This window comes from Ascaphus truei, chromosome 4, assembly GCF_040206685.1.
Source record: "Ascaphus truei isolate aAscTru1 chromosome 4, aAscTru1.hap1, whole genome shotgun sequence".
NCBI lineage: Eukaryota > Metazoa > Chordata > Amphibia > Anura > Ascaphidae > Ascaphus > Ascaphus truei.
In genome coordinates this window covers 247284416-247298654 of record NC_134486.1, presented here as the reverse complement: position 1 = coordinate 247298654, position 14239 = coordinate 247284416, and positions in this window count along the sequence as shown.

Genomic DNA, 14239 nt, shown 5'->3' with positions numbered 1-14239 from the left:
CACTGGAGGTATCTAGTGCATGCGGTAGGTGAGTTGGCTAGAGTAGCCATGCGTATTAACCCAGGTTGCATATCTAAGTCACGTGCTCACTTGTGTGCTGTTGGTGACAATGGTATATGGGGACGGATTTAGAAAAGATATAACTCATTTGAGGGATTTTTTGTGAAGGTGAAGTGTGGGGCAGCTTGTAGGCTGTGTATTGATTCTCTCCAAAATGTAAGGGGAGCGGTGGTGAATACCATACAATAAAATAAAAATTCACATAGTGCAATACTGTAATACAAAGAAAAAATATTGGTGAAAAAAAAAATCCAAATATTCCTACTCACAGTGGAGAAAATATTCAAAGCAATCTCCCAATAAGTGGCAGTGATGTCTTTGTCTTGGGTATGAAGTTAGGTAGTCCAGTAGATCTCAGAAAGAGAAAACAGACCATGGTGCAGATAGACAGTGCAAATTCAATTTATATACTAGCTCAGAGGTGGGTAACCTATTTTTCAATGTAGCCACAGGTGTGGCGAATAAGAAGTGAAAATAGCCACACCATGCTTTTCATTTACTTGCATCACTACAAATTTTAGCTACCATAAAAATAACAGTTCAAGGTTCGGTCTAGAAGGAAAGAGGTGAATCTGGAGCAACAGCAAACAGCCCAATGACGTCAGATCCCGAATTTTGAACACAGTAGCTTTATTGAGAACACACAGATGAAACAGCCGGCTGCAGCACAGCCTCCTCCTCTACGCGTTTCACGCTCTACTGGCGCTTCGTCTAGTTCTCAATAAAGCTACTGTGTTCAAAATTCGGGATCTGACGTCATTGGGCTGTTTGCTGTTGCTCCGGATTCACCTCTTTCCTTCTACATGACAACATTGGCGGATGCACGCTACGGATCAGCTACTGAAGAGTCGTTGGACCAAGGACGGATGAGCTGACAGGGGTAAGATTGCCGTTTTGCCCCTGAGCCCCGACCTTTCTAGTGTCTTCTTACACTCCTTGTGCCTTTCCTCTAGCCTTGCACAATTTTAAGTGTGTTTCATCACTCAGCACCAGCCAAAGGAGCGAATGACAGTCAAACATTTCAAGGTTCGGTCTAGACTCCAACTGAAGGCAGAGGGGAGTATTGGATGGCTGTCTTGCGTCAATTATTCATTCAGAAAGCGGAAACCAGCACACGCCATCAGGAATACGTTTATTTTACTGTGGGAGCTTGCAAACTCAAAATTCGCCACATTTTCATGGCCAATTCGCCACTTTTGGCAATTGCGACAGAGTTTCCCACCTCGTTACTAGCTCTTACAATTCAAGGCTTACACATCAGCGAAGTAAAGAAGGCAAAGGGGGAAAGACTGTCTTAGTAAGTCTGATGAGTCGCGATCTCATCACATACTCGTTAGTCTGTACACCCGCATCTGTCATGTCCGCCCGCGTCACTTCTCATTCCGGTTTCTTGGTGGTCAGGATTTTGGAGGATGGTCCACTCTCCACTCTGCAGATCTCACTGCTGAGCCTGGAACACTTAACACGTTTCGCTGTGCCTATAACAGCTTCCTCAGGAAGGAAGCTGTCATAAGCACAGCGAAACACGTTAAGAGTTCCTGGCCCAGCAGTGAGATCTGCAGAGTGGAGAGCGGGCCATTCTCCGACGTCCTGATGGTCGAGAAACTGGAACCGGGGGTGACGCAGGCGGACGTGGCAGATGCGAGTGTACAGACTAACGAGGCGATCACAACTCACAGACTTACTAAGACAAAGGGGCCCATGCACTAAGCGCAAATAAGCCACGTATTGAGACCATATCGACAAAAAGGCCTACAGCGATTCAGTAAGCCCCGATAATTCGTCGATAAAAAGCCCTTTTATGCATTTTTTTTTCACGAGAAAAAAAACCCGCCAAACAGCAGCAAAAAGCCACTTATCGGCAGGTTTTCAAACTCATGCAATTCTAGTAGCCTTGATTAGCTTTTCAATGCTAATCATGGCTCTAGAATTGAAATTTCCTCTCAAAATCGTCCCGTCAGGAAAAGTTGGCAGGAAGGTGGTGAGAAGCTGTGAGACGGGCATTTTTCCTGCATCGATTGAGGCTGGAAGTCTCTGGAGCTGATATTTATTAATATCAGCACGACATGCTCCCCAGCTGTTGGGCCATCTGACATATTTGAGCAAGCAGTGGGTTAAGGGGCTGGAAATTGAAAGCTTTGAAGGGTTACTGGATCTCATAGATCATGAGCAATTTTTAACCCTGTGCTCACCTGAAGTTAGAGAGGGGGTGAAGGACTGAGGTCTTAAGTAAGCAACGGAGGCGGACAAACTGGCAGATTCATAAATGACAAACAGGACACCAGCAGTTAACAAGGGGTCTCAGGATGGAAGGGGGTAAAGTCAGAGAAACTCCACAACATTCTCCTGTTATGCCTACTGGGGTTTGATTTTGGGGAGGTGGTTTTCACACCGGGGTGAGAGGAAACCTATCAGTGTTTTGCCTGAAAACAGCTTGGGCATATTAGCGCTGCATGACAAGAAAGAAAAAACCTGCAGCTGCCTCTGGAGTGAATCGCCTCTCAGGAGCACACACGGATGCCTATGGGGTGTCTGTGGTGCAGAAAAGAGGTATCCATTTGCAGCTGGTCACGGTGGGTATGAAACTCACCTAAAGACTCACCCAGGGACTCATGTGCTACAGTTACTTCTGTGTAACATGGGTTGTTGGGATCTGAGGAAATCATTCTGGGGCAGACTCTACATTTGGGGGGGGGGGTGGAAAAGGGCTGTCACAATTTGCTGGTGGCAAAGGTATACTTGAATTAGGGTACTGGGAACGGTGTGCAGGAGGTGGGAATAATTGACGATATTCCTTCTAATGTGTTGCTAGGTAATTATCTTGGGAAGATGCTTACCCAATATGAGACTGCTGAAACCCAACAAGCTCAGGAACCCACTGCACAATTCCAGGTGCTGACTCACCTCCCACTGGGAACTGGGGAAGTGTGATGACAGTGGTTGGTCCAAAGTATAGTGCCATGGGAACCTCCCAGAACAGTTCACCACTACCAACCAGATGGTCGAAGGGGATCCAGAGGAGATGATTGAGGAGGATTGTACCAAAGTGGGGACCAGAGAGAACTTCTCAGTATAGCCCATCATTATAAAGGTTCACAAGGGTTTTTTGAGGGGAGCTCTACCAAAGTGAGGGGTAGAGAGAACTTCCCATTACAGCCTATCATCATAAGGGAACCCAAGGGAGTGGTTGAGGGGACTTGTACTGAAGTGGGGAACAAAGATAGCTTCCCATTATAGTTCGTCATCACAGGAATCCCCGAGATGATTGAGGGGAGTTGTACAAAAGTGTGGGCCAGTGAGTGCTTTCCATTAAAGTCCATCATCCTAGATCAGACAGAATCTAAGGACCTGTAGAGAGAGACAGAGAGAGCTAGCGAATGAAAAGGAGACAGAGGCTGAGAAAAAGAGAGAGAGTTAGAGCAAGAAAGGCAAGGAAAGAAAGATGGTCATGAAGGCAGAGAGACAGCCAGCAAAAGAGAGAGAGAGGCTGAACATAGAAAGCAGGACTGGCAGGGCAAGCAAGCAGGCCCAAGAGACAGCCAGAGAGCTCAAGACGAACAGTCAGAAAGAAAGCAAGGCCATAAAAGAGAGAGCTTAGAGACCACCAGAGATTGAAAGAGAGCATAGGACAGTCAGAAATATACAGAAATACAGAAAATATTCAGTATTACAATAATCTGGCACAGCAGAGATTAATTTGATTTGTTAGTTGTATTTTAAAAATACAAGTATTTTTTTTTATTGAGGTTGGCACCTGGCCTGATTTTCTGTGTTTGTCTAGGAGTCAGGTTATCTGGGGCCAGAGCCTGGTTTAGGAAATTGGGAGAGTGACAACTCTTTTTCTGACAGTAGAAATAAACAAGAAGCCTTTTAATATAACTTTAAAGAGATTCCTGAAAGGTTCTGGAAATGCCAGAGGGTGTTGCCAGGAAAATATTACACAGGATTTTATAAATATACACGTGCTCATATATGACTGTAAGGCTTGATTCATCTGTACTAGAATATGTCCCTTTGTGTGTTATATGTCTTGTTCTGTCTCTAGCTACTTACAAGTACAGGCATACCCCGTTTTAAGAACATTCGCTTAAAGTACACTCGCAAGTACGTACATTTATTTTTAATTGCACCATACCCCTGTGTACGAACGCGGGCTTCGCGCGTACTGACACCAGGGGGCGGGGTGGGCACGTGGTGGCGGAGTGCGCACCTCTCATCAATACTGCAACCTCCTTCATTCTGGTCCCTAACGGAGCGGGAGTGCAGGTAGAAGGGGGAACAGGGACAGATGGGAGGGGGGGCAGGGTGACCGGGGAAATCGGGCGCGCCATCAATCAGCAGCTATACCAGTGATTCCATCTGCACTGCAGCTCCTGGCTCTCCTCCTCTGCTCTCCTCCTCCCCCTTCCTCCTCCCTCCTCCTCAGAGCTCTCTCTAGCCTGCTGCTGTAGAGCAAAACTTTGCATGTCAGCTACGGGGCTATGGGAGAGGAGGAGATGCTCTTCTACTACACACTGAGAGTGTGTGTAAGAGTGTGTGTGTAAGAGTGTGTGAGAGAGAGTGTGTGTGTGAGAGTGTGTGTGGTGAGATTGTGTGGTGAGAGTGTGTGTGTGTGTGTGTGTGTGTGTGTGTGTGTGTGTGTGTGTGTGTGTGTGTGTGTGTGTGTGTGTGTGTGTGTGTGTGTGTGTGTGTGTGTGTGTGTGTGTGTGTGTGTGTGTGTGTGTGTGTGTAATAATAAAACATATACACAAGCACCTAAACACGACAATTAAATAAAAGCACTAGCCAACAAATCAATTAATTAATTTTAAAAACTAGCCAACAAAAAATTAATGAATTTAAACCACTACCCAACAAATCAATTAATTAATAAAACCACTAGGCAACACATCAATTAAAACCAGTAACAAACACAAAAAATACATTAATAAAAACGCTAAACAATAGGAAAATGAAATCAAAACAAGCCATCTAAATTCCAAACAATTTTAGCCAAACAATAAACAGACAAATAATATACAACAATCAATAGAAAAAAGGCTATTGCCCAAAAAAAGCATTGAATGTTACTGTATTTATCTGTACCCTAAACGGGCACAGATTAATACATTATCAGTCAATGGGCAATGAAAAACATAAAGAAAAAAAATACAATAAAAAAACCTGAAAAAAATACATCTACATACATTCAATATTTTTGTTACCTTTAGAAGCGTCAACCCTCCGAATCCTGGCAATTCTGCAAGCTCATACCGTGACGTCATCAAAGTCAATCCAACGCCATCCACATTGAAGATCTGGAACAGATAACAAAATTCTTCTTTTTTTAATCTTCTATCACCGTCTTCTTTCTTCAGCTGTCATTTGTTCTTTCTTTTCTTTAATCTTTTATCTTCATCTGTCAATCCATAGCCCCGTGGTAAATCCACAACACGATGTTGTCACGTCGGCTTCTTGAGGTAATATGAGATGGCAAGGCCTTAAATATGGCCTTTGACGTCACATTTTAAGGTCAGATGGTACAGCTCCAATCTGATTTTGTTACCTGTTCCGGATCTTCAAGGTGGATGGTGTTGGATTGACTTTGATGACGTTGTGGTAATTAAATAAATATTGAATGTACAGTATGTCATTTTATTTTTACAGGTTTTTTCATTGTATTTTTTTGTTATAATTTTGTTATTGCCCATTGATTGACAATGTATTTATTTATGCCCCTTAGGGCTAAACATACATACAGTGACAGCCCATGCTTATTTTGGCAAAAGCTTGCTTGTATTTCTTTTACATTTATTTTTGTTCTTTGTTTTGAAATATTTCGGCTATTTATTTTGTGTTTTGATTTTTTTTTGTGTAAACTCGTTCTTCATTTGCATTTTTGTTAAGAACAATGGGTAGTGGGGTACAGAACATAAAAGGGGGAGGGTGATCCTTTTGAATTACATATATTTGTATTATATATATAACACCTTTGGTGGGGAGACAATAATGACATCACTGTTGGGAGAACGTATAAAATAACTAATACAATAATTTAACTTAAAAAGACTGGGAAAGGGAAAAAGAAAAAGACGAAAAAAGAATGTCATTGCTTTAGAAATAGTTTTCGATATTAACACACGTGCCTTTGTGGACTATTGAATACTGAATACCCTCCAGGCCCACCTCCTCGTTTTATACAGATATGAATCACACCACACCAAGGTTTCCTCAGAAGTTATGTGGTTGTGGTTTTTTTTTTTTCCCTCCTTCCTTAGCTCAAGTGTTTTTACAGCATTTCTATTTTGTGTTTTTCAGATTTGGAGAGTTCCCCTAGTAATATATCTATTTCCTATATAAGTTCTCTATGGTTCCCAGACTTCTAAGTATTTCTGTACTGTGTTGTTTTGTATCCCCGTCAGTTTTTCCATGAGACAGATCCTCCATTGCCTCGCTCTTACTGCATTTATAGTTGATTGTTGTTCCTGTTTCCAGGCTTTAGCTATTTCACATTTGGCGGCTATATATATGTGTGTCAATAGCTTATCTTTGTTTTTTCTATGTTTTCTATTGACTGCATATCAATACTTTCCAGGGGTCTAGAGGGAAGACAAACCCAAGAATTGCCTGTGCCATGTCATGTGTGGCCCTCCATAGCTTTTTAACTTTTGGGGCACGTCCACCACATATGTATGAACGTTCCCTGTTGACCACATCTTCTCGTACACAGTGGGGACATGGTTCTGAAAAATGTGGACAGTCTTAGTAGAGTATAATACCATTGGTGGAGCATTTTGTATGCATTTTCTTTCATTAGGACACATGTGGAGCTCTTTGCTATCCCCTCAAATATACTATCCCACTCCTCCTGATCTAGTTGTTCTCCCAACACCTCCTCCCACTTTATCATCATTTCGGGTTTTATCATCGTGTCTGTTTTAACAGCCGCCAGTATGTTGTATACTTTGGATATCAAGCCTTTCTTGTCCTCTCCCATGAGGCCCATATCCTCAAATATGGTAAAGTCACTATACATGCCTTCCCTTCGTATATGGTCCCTCAGTTGAGGATACCTAAAAAAGGCTGAGTTATGTAGCCCATTTTCTCTCATTACTGTCTTAAAACTTTTAATTTCTTTGTTTGCCCATAAATCTTTTACTCTTGTGATCCTTGCCTTGCTCCATTCTTTAAATGCTGTTGGTTCCATGCCCGGGACAAAGCTAGGATTCTCAAATAGTGGTGTCATCTGAGATTTTAGGTTGGTCAACCCATGTTTAGCTTTCAACGAATGATATGAATTGAATGATACAATTACCGGTGATTCCGTGATTGAACGAAAGCCTGTTTCAAGTCCTGAATAAGTAGTAGAAGGAACACGGGGCACAACGGGTTTGCAAATCTGTGTTGGCTCAAATAAATGAGTTTAGATTTGCAAATCCGTTGTGCCCTGTGTTCCTTCTGCTAGTTTTCAATGAGCCCCACATCTTTAATGAATGTGTGATAGATTCCAGGTGCACCACCAGTGCTGGTCTTTCTTTCTTTGTTAACCACAATATCATATCTATAGATGACCCTGAGATCATATCAGACTCTATTTCCACCCACTTTTGCCTCTGTTTATGGGCATGCCAGTGAACCAGTTGGCTTAAATGTGCCGCTTGATAATGTTGCCATAAGTGTGGCAAGGCTAGCCCTCCTGACAACTTGGATCTATAGAGTGTGGGCAACTTTATTCTCGCTTTTTTGTTATTCCATATGAATTTTGTGATTTTTGTCTGTAGCTCGTGTATATCCCTAGCCCTAACCTGCACTGGTAGTGTGTGGAATAAGTACAAGATTCTTGGTAATAGGTTCATTTTAATAGCGTTTACTCTCCCTATCCAGGATATATGGTACCTGGACATTCTTCTAAGTCTTTTTTTCAGTGTTTCTATTAGTGTTGGGTAGTTTGTCTCATATATAGTGTCTTTTGTATTGGTCAACCAAATTCCCAAGTACTTTATGGCCTGAGTCCTCCATGCGAAGTCAAAGTTTCTTTTTATCAATTTTATTTGTTCTTGAGGGAGATTTATATTTAGGTTTTCAGATTTTTCTTTTATATTTTTTAAAACCCTGATAATTTTTGGAACTATGACAAATTACTGAATAGGTTTGGGAGTGCGGTGAAGGGTTTTGATATTGTTAATAATATATCATCGACAAACAATGACAGCTTGTATTCTTTTTGTTTTACCTCAATCCCCCCAATATCTGCGTTCGACCTAATTTGAGCTGCAAAGAGTTCTATTGCTAGCGCAAACAACAGGGGTGACAGAGGGCATCCTTGTCTTGTTCCATTTCTGATGTGAATTTTATCGGTCTGCATATTAAGGTAGGATACTTTAGCTGTGGGTTCCCCATATAGTGAGGCTATAGCTTTCATAAATTTGCCTTTCACTCCAAAAGCCCTAGTGTCTCAAACATATATCCCCAATCAATGCGATCAAAAGCTTTCTCTGCATCTAGAGATAGTAGCATTGAAGGCATGTTAATCTGCATAGCTATCTGGATCAAGTTAATTGTTTTCCTTATACAGTATTATCCGCTGCCTGCCGACCTCGTATAAATCCTGCCTGATCTGCATCTATCAGTTGCGGAAGATACTTATTCAATCTGGTGGCTAGTTTTTTGGAAAATATTTTGAGATCATTATTGATCAGGGATATCGGTCTGTAGCTTTTGCATTGTGTGGGATCTTTTCCCTCTTTATGTATTAATATTATTTTTGATTCCTGCATTGTTTGTGGGAACTGCTCTCCAACAAGAGCTTATTAAATATCTTTACTAGTTGGGGAACTAATATGTGGGCTAGTTTTTTTATAGTATATATTGGACAGGCCATCTGGTCCCGGGGCCTTGGAATTTATCATCCCCTTTATTGTTTCTAATACCTCTTTCGAAGTTATTGACTGGGATAGTGTTTTATTTCCTTTAATGTGAGTTTAGGCAAATTCATTCATTCTCTGTTTTTCCTTGGTGGTGTTCCCTTTATCTACTTTATCTCCATTATAGAGCTCTTTATAAAATGTGGTACATTCATTAGCTATTGTCTGTGGATTTGTTGTACAGACCCCATCTTTTCTTCTGATGCTGTATTCTAGATTGCATTCTATCTTTCCTCAATCTTGTGGCCAGCATTGTATCTGCCTTATTGGCCTTCTCGTAAAAGTTTTGTTTTGTCCACGCTATGGCCTTTTCCGCTTTATCAGTCAGGTATAAATTTAATTTCCCTCTTAGATCCCGCAATTCCTTCTCAATTGTTATACTGTGATTTGCTTTATGTGCCTCTTCTAAGGTCTTTATCTTTTCTTGTAGAATTAAGGTTTGTTTCTGTCTCTCCGTCTTTCTATGCATTGCGACACTTATAAGTTAACCTCTCACCACTGCCTTATGGGCCTCCCATAGAGTATAGGGTGACTCCACTACCTTAGTTTATTTGGAAGTAATTGGTTGCTTCGTTACTGATCTCCGTGATGACCTCTGGCATATTTAGTAGTGACTCATTTAGTTACCATGTCCCTTTACTTGGTTTCTTATATATATCTTCAATGTGCACTTCGACTGGGGCATGATCTGACCAAGTAATTGGGTGCATTGTGGCCTTTGTTATTTTTGGGATTAGTAGAGAATCTACAAATATGTAATCTATCTTTATATATACTTTGAGGGGTGCTGAATTGAAAGAGAAGTCTCTTTTCTGCGGGTTCATTTCTCTCCATGCATCCCTTAAATCAAACTCTTTAAGTCCCTCTCTTAGCGCTTTTCTCTCCCCTTTTCGGGAAACCAGAGTCGTAGCTAAAGCAGGTTTAGATCTATCTTGTTTTTCATTTAAGGCTATATTGAAATCTCCTGCTAAGACTATTTATTTTATTTATTTATTTATAAAATATTTTACCAGGAAGTAATACATTGAGAGTTACCTCTCGTTTTCAAGTATGTCCTGGGCACAGAGTAAAACAAATAATACATGGTTACAAATACAGTTACATAAATGAACAGGGTATACATTATATACAAGACATTGCGTGCACAGTTAAAGAAAATATATATTATGGGCGTATGAAACAGTTACAGACCAGATTAAAATGTGAGACAGCCTTAGATTTGAAAGAACTTAAACTGGTGGTGGATGTGAGAGTCTCTGGTAGGTTGTTCCAGTTTTGGGGTGCACGGTAGGAGAAGGAAGAACTATGCGTCCCCAGTAGTTTTTACCCGACAATCGAAATAATTTTGTAAAAAATATTCTCTTGTTTTCATTTGGTGCGTACGCATTAACTAGGGTTATCTGGGAATCTTCTATGTCCCCTGTGAGTATTATGTATCATCCCTCTGGGTCCCATCTTATCTTGTCTGCCTTAAATGGAGAGTTCCTTGCTAGGAGTATGGACACCCCTCTTTTTTTTTCTTCCTTTGCAGATGCCGTGTATATCTGGGGGTAGTATTTGTCCCAATATGTAGGAGTAGAGCTAGCCGTGAAGTGCGTTTCCTGTAGGAATATTATGGAATATTATGTCCCCTGATATTCTGTCATTGTCACTTCCGTTTTACCACATTGTTCAGTCCCTTGGTGTTATGTGATAGGAATTTCAGTGTCTTTGGAGTCTTCTTCTCTAGTGGATTAGTTTTCTGTTTTCCCTTGAGTGGCGGCCCGTAGGGTATTCTTACACGTCTTGTACCTGTAGCAATGCAAACATTTAAACATTTAAACATTTAAACATCAAAATTAAATAATATATATAGAATAATCCAGGTGACTAACATGTCCTGGATTTGTTTGTTCACTTATCGTGAACGATCGTTCTCTGCGGTTGCGCAGTAGCGCTAATCCCACACCCATATCTTTGAGTGTGTAAGGACTGTACTGCGGTCCCAGGCGGCAGGTCCGTCTTATAAATCAACTTTTTTTTTAGTTTAAAATTTTAATCCCCCCCCCTTTTTTTTTTTTTAAACCTCCTATACATCTACGACATTGTGATCAACTCTATTGAACAAACATAATTCAACGACTGAAATCATACATTTAACACACATTACCTACAACCCCCCTCCCTCTTTTTTTTGCTTAACTTCTTATTTTCTGCTTACTAGTCTCCATGTTTCCCCCATTTTAGCTACTCTAAAGATGCTTCGCAAATACAGAGGCGGCACACTTTATTTGAACTCGGCTCGAGCCGCAAGCCGCATGGAGTTCCGGTTTCTTCATTGTTTTCCCTCGGCGTGCCGCGCGTCATCGATGCGCGGTCACGCTTCATCGAGAGCGTGCGCGCAAGGCGTGCGTGCCCAGGGCTCCCCGAGGGAGCCCTGGGTTGCTCCTAAAGTGGGGGATGGTGGTGGGGGGCTCCGGGGGACCCGGCGGACCCGGAGAGGGGAGGGGGAAGCCCCGATCGGAGGACCGATCCTCCGAGGCTCCGGCGCGGGCGCGGGAGAATGCGGCGTGCGCCCGGTATCTGTCGCGGCCGAGACCGGGTAAATGTTAGAATAAACTCGGCCGCGACAGTATAATGGTTATCTAGGTTGCGTTCTATCCGCTAAACAAGGAAATACTTAATTTTGTCTGAATCTGTTATTGTAGGCAAGATTTTTCTCCTAATAAGTAGTTTGGGGCTATTCTTAATCATACCGATAATGCTAACCTTTTGATTACCCACTAGACTATGGGGAAATGGAGGTGTACCATTGCTATTCCTTATGTAACTGCTGCTCATCACAGTCTGGTATTTTTGGCATAGTTCTTTATATCAGGTTTTTGTTTTTTCTCTGTTGTATCAGGTTTTGCATAGATCAAAGGTCTCTGGGACTCCGTTTGCTTTCCTCTATATGGAGTGGCTCCTCTGCCCACTTCTTTATACATGGGTCTGACGGGAGGTGGTCTGCGTTCTTCTTGGGTCATGGATTCTGGTGGTTGCAGCCCCAGTCTTTCTAGGAAGTCCACTCCCTCTTCCGGATCCCTCATGTAGGCTTGCGTTCCATTTCTAGTGGCGATAAGGCGGAATGGGAATCCCCACTTGTAGCGAATTTCGTTGTCTCTCAGAATTTTTGTGATATGTCTCAGGGCCATCCTTTTCATCAGCGTTGATGGTGCCAGATCATTGTATACGTCTATCGACACGTCTCCCCATTTCAGCCCTCCTTTTTCCTGTGCCAGGGCTAGAACCGCTTCTTTAGATTTAAAGTAGTGAAGCCTCACCACTACATCTCTTGCTCTATCTCCGGCCTATGGTCTCGGTCTAAGCGCTCTATGAGCTCTGTCCAGGATCAGTGCGGTTGGGGGCATCTCCGGTGAGAGGGTCTGTAGCCATGCAGTCGTTGCTTTTTCTAGGTCTGTGACCATTTCTGGGATGTTTATGAACCTGAGATTGTTTCTTCTTGCCCTATTTTCTTGATCCTCCTGTTTCTCCTCCAGGTCAGCCATTTTGGATCTTAGGGCCAGGATCTCTGTGTCCATAGTTGTCTGATTATTAATGACTTCATCCACTTTATGTTCCAGTATATCTGTACGCTCTCCAATGGAGCTAACCTCTGATCTGATATCTTTAAGTGCACTTTGCAGTTCTTGGTGGATCAAGATCTTTAGGTTTGCGTATAGGTTATCATTGTCTTTTTTAGTTGATAATTGTGGGCATATCTCAATATCCGACTCTGCATCTGACTGTGCGGGGGATGTTGCCCTGCTATCCGACCGGCCCGATTTGTTTCTCTCCTTTGTCTTAAAGAAATCCTGCGGAGGCTGCTTTTTTGGAGCCATTTTGAAGAATTCTAGTTCCAACTCCTCCAATCTATGCATTGCCTGTTTTTCTTATAGTGTTAAATTCTTTTGTAGATCCGCTGCCTCATGGGGACCGCCTCAGACGGTCACTGTGGACTGCGCCACGTGCGCACATTTGAGGAACATCTTTGTTTAAATTGCTCCTGTTTCGGTAGTTCCCAGGTGCGTAAGGCTGGGACCTCTCCAGCTTATCACTGCAGGCGGGTGCTGATTCTTGGCCTTAGATTATTTATCAATCAGGATCTGTGGCGTTAGGTAGTCAGGAAGGAGCTTGTATAGGCTCGGATTATGATTAGTTTTTTAAACTTAACCTTTATTTTTGGAGCAGTGATATGACTAGCTAAAATACACCTCAACTATCAGCGCTTGACCTGTAACTTAAACTGGTGCTCTATAAGTGACAACAATATATATAAACAATGTGACAATAATAAGCAAAAAAATGTGCCGCAACACAAAAATGGAGCTGCCAAGGTCTCCCACAGTGCAAGTTATCTCAGCAACCTACACATGAAGCATAGTAAGGGAAAATGAAGGATACCTGGCGCTCAATATGACAATTTGTCCATGTGGTACAGTTCTTGAATAGTCCAAATCCTTAAACTGGGATGATGATGATTCTGAATGGTCCCCTTATAATTGGGTTAAACAAAAACACACAAAATTGCGCAGTATATCTGAACTGATGTGGTCTAAACAATGCGAACACAGTGTGCCTACTTACAAGATTTCTCTTGTTGGTTGCAATTGAGAGGATCTGTGCTTTAACCTCTTCTTCCCTGCTGCAGTCACGAATCCCATGTGACATGCCTCAATTTTCCATTCCCTTGCCACTCCCAGATACCGGATGGTAGATAGCCCAAAAGAGGAGAGAGTACAGCAAAGATAGTTTAGAGAGTATAACAATTTATTAAAATAATAGCTAAAACAGCCAAATGGTCACTCACATGTGAATGTGGTTTAAAATCAATGTTAGGATGCCGTCCACTTCTTGCTCTGGAGTCCCCTTCAGTGCCGCAACCCAGACAGGGCGGTATTGCCTCCTCTCTGCAGTGAACTCCAATTTGCGAGCTCCCCTCACGGTCTGTAGTGTGCTCTGGCGCTAGTCCTGCCGAAGTCACAGATTGTGCGTCGTCTGCGTGACTTGGGACTCCCTCTGTTGACGGTTCCTCTAAGCTGCTCCCCCCACCGGAGGAGCTCCCCGTCGATAGCACTTTTTAATCCCTGTGTGTGAGCCCGGAGGCCATTTTAGGTGGAGCTTCACCTTCAAGCTGGGACCCGACCGGGCTTGCGTGCCACTCTCAGTCCCCCCCGTTCTCCCCCGGCCAGGGACTCCGCACACTCCGACAGGGCCTCCCTCAACCTCTGGGATCCCGCAATGCCACTCACCCTCCG